General features: G+C 34.1%; 1 pseudogene; it reads left to right on the top strand.

Moving 5' to 3' along the window:
* LOC106302358 overlaps positions 1-1899 on the top strand; it is a 6004-nt pseudogene extending 4105 nt beyond the window's left edge.
* The last annotated feature ends 1018 nt before the right edge of the window (positions 1900-2917 follow it).

Below are 2917 nucleotides of genomic sequence, written 5' to 3'. Positions count from 1 at the left end.
CAATCATAAAATAAAACCCCAACAACAGACTCGAGGAAAATTTCACACAAAAGCTAACCTAAAAAGCACAGTCTAAAAGATCAGAAACAAAAACTACAACACTCACTGGTCCAAGACGAGAGCAGCGTTGATGAGCGTCCCCTGGGAAATAATGAACCAGTTAACAAAAACGTAAAACACTCAAAATCTTAAACTAATAATTGAAATAAGGATCTGACAAACCTTCGGATCAATAAGTACTATATCAATGTCCATCAGCTCCCCGCCTTTCTTCACATGACGGCCCTTCCAAAATCAAAGTAGTCTGATGTGAACTCCATGAAATGTACTTGAAAAGTCGCCATGGTTGAACGTTGGTTGAACGTTTCAATGAGAATAAACAGAAGCTCGGAATTAGGAAAAGCAAACGGATTATGCTTCGTCTCTCATACGGTTTGTATTTATGTGCAACGAAGGTGGTGAAGGCTGAATTAATGAAGCATTGAAGAGTTTAACGTAGTCTGAGAGATAGGGAGGCTTTTCAGTGCATCTTCTCTACTCTTGTGAAAAGTGAAGCTAGGGCTCCAATTTCCGAGGCGGTTTGAGGGTGAACGAAGAGATAGATCGAAATCATTATGAAGGAAGAGTGGATCTTTGAATGGAAAACGCAGATTAAATGTAAGAGTTATGATTCTGGGACGTTTTGGCTTCACGGTTTCAATGGTTTCTCTTGTAGGGTGGAGGCACGGGAGAAGAAGAATGACGCAGGGGCAAATAACCCTTAAAATGTTATGGGCCTATTTTAATATACTTAAGCCCAAACATTATTTATCTGATGTCCATATATTCGGACAACACGATGCGCGAGAAGGGGGAGGGAGCGTGGGCCACACCGATCTACTCTGGAGCGGATAAGTGTCGAAAAACGCCCCTTCCTTCTTGATGAGATGGAAAGCTGTGCACATCACACAAGTCAACTTTATATATTAAGATACCATAACTATTTGTAGCATTAATTATTTAAGAAAACAATTAAAGTTAATATTATCACTATTATATAATAGAAAATGATTTTTACATATATAGATAAAAAAATAATATATTGAAAACACCGTAAACATATGAATTAGTTAATAACATCTTTTATTAATATGTGTTTGGTAGTACCATTCACATAATATTATTAACATATTATCAAATATTTTTAGTTGTATAATATTACATTTGAATGTTTAGGGTAGGTGTTCGTGTTGGTTTTGATCCTTTGGATATGTTTTATCATGTTAAATTTCGCGTTTGACAAAATTTTCCAGCGATAAAAATTATATTTATAATATTAGCAGCATAACGCATACTACTAATTTAGGAATGTTATCATCTGATTCATATGGTATTCAATCTTTTCTCCTACATGTGGTGGCTTTTTATTATCTGTGTAACCGACAATTATTTTAAATTAAATTAACAATTTTTAAGTTGCATGGTTTTCTTTGGCAGATGCCCTAGTTTGGAGGTTTTATGTATTAGCAACTGCTTAAGTGTTACGGATGCATCGATAACAAATTGTTATTAACAATGATAGCTTCGAGCTTCCCTAAGTTGGAAGTTATATGGATTAAGAACTGCTTAGATGTTACAGATGTATCGATGGCAAAGATAGCTTCGAACTGCCTTAAGCTTAGGGAGCTCGATATCAGCAACTCTATTGAAATAAGTAAAAAGGCTTTGAAAATGGTTGAAGGGAGTTGCAAGAACGTGAAAATCATCATGGAACCTCCATCGAATGTTAGACTATCGCAAGAAGAGGCTCGTAACTTTGGACTATCAAATTAGTCAAAAAAAAAAAAACTTTGGACTATCAGTACGAAGTATTGAAACTCGTGAACTATTTGAGCATATCAGGCAACTAAATACGAATGACTCTTGAAATCTACCTTGTGCAGGTTTCCTTTCCATTTTTGGGACAGCTTTTGATTGATGTGTGTTTCGAATCTGCTTTGATTTGGATTGTTTTGTTTTGTTTGGTTGGTCTGTTTTTCTTTTTGCAGTATGTTGTTCAAAAACTTTGTTGTATAAGATTTGGTTTGTCCTGCTTACAAATCAAATGAGAGTTGCTTTGCGAAAAAAAAAAACGATGATCATAACTACGATTTACTTACCAAAATGAGACCAAGGAACTTGTCTTGGTTCTTAAATGTAAAATTTTAATATGCATGAATCATTCGAATCTCAAATCATCCATATAGATTATCTGATCAGTAAACTATAACTGTTTCAAACCTTATAAATTTCATGGTCGACTCTAGTATAGCAATAACCATACTTTATCGAATAATGAGTATATTGTTGACAATGGGTTGCATTCAATTTTTTCGTAAATAACACTTAGAGAAATTTCCGGTTTTACCACTCATTATTTATCTAAATTAGTAAAATTCTGTGGTCATTTGTATTTTATAAGTAAAGTCTCAAAGAGACTTATGGGAACAATATGACCTTTGGTAGATAAACAGAAGAGTTGAGAGCAATTCTAATCTAACTTAAGAAGAGTTAATCCTTTATGTAATATAATTCTTACTCCCAAACGGTCAGTTTGATTGTTTACAATTTTACAAATCATGTTTGGTGGATCCAGTTAGCCTGTCTAACGCACTCAAGAGCTAAAGTCAATCGCATCTACATAAAAAATACTAAATGTAAATAATTTATGATGAAATTATAGTACCGTCCAAAAAGTTGACTTTAGTTTTTCAAGCTCCACCATATACCCAAAGTTGAAATATTTAAATTGGACTGGCTAAGATTAGGATGTAATACATTAACAATAGTTAATTGACTTGAATGTTTAAGATGTATAGCACTATAGCTTTGGTTTATGCTCTCCAGGCTGGTCGCTTCTCACATTAGCCACACTAATCTCACCTTTTTCTTTCAGAGA

The sequence above is a fragment of the Brassica oleracea genome, chromosome C7 (genome assembly GCF_000695525.1).
Source record: "Brassica oleracea var. oleracea cultivar TO1000 chromosome C7, BOL, whole genome shotgun sequence".
In the NCBI taxonomy this organism is placed as follows: domain Eukaryota; kingdom Viridiplantae; phylum Streptophyta; class Magnoliopsida; order Brassicales; family Brassicaceae; genus Brassica; species Brassica oleracea.
This window is presented reverse-complemented; position numbering and strand designations above follow the sequence as displayed.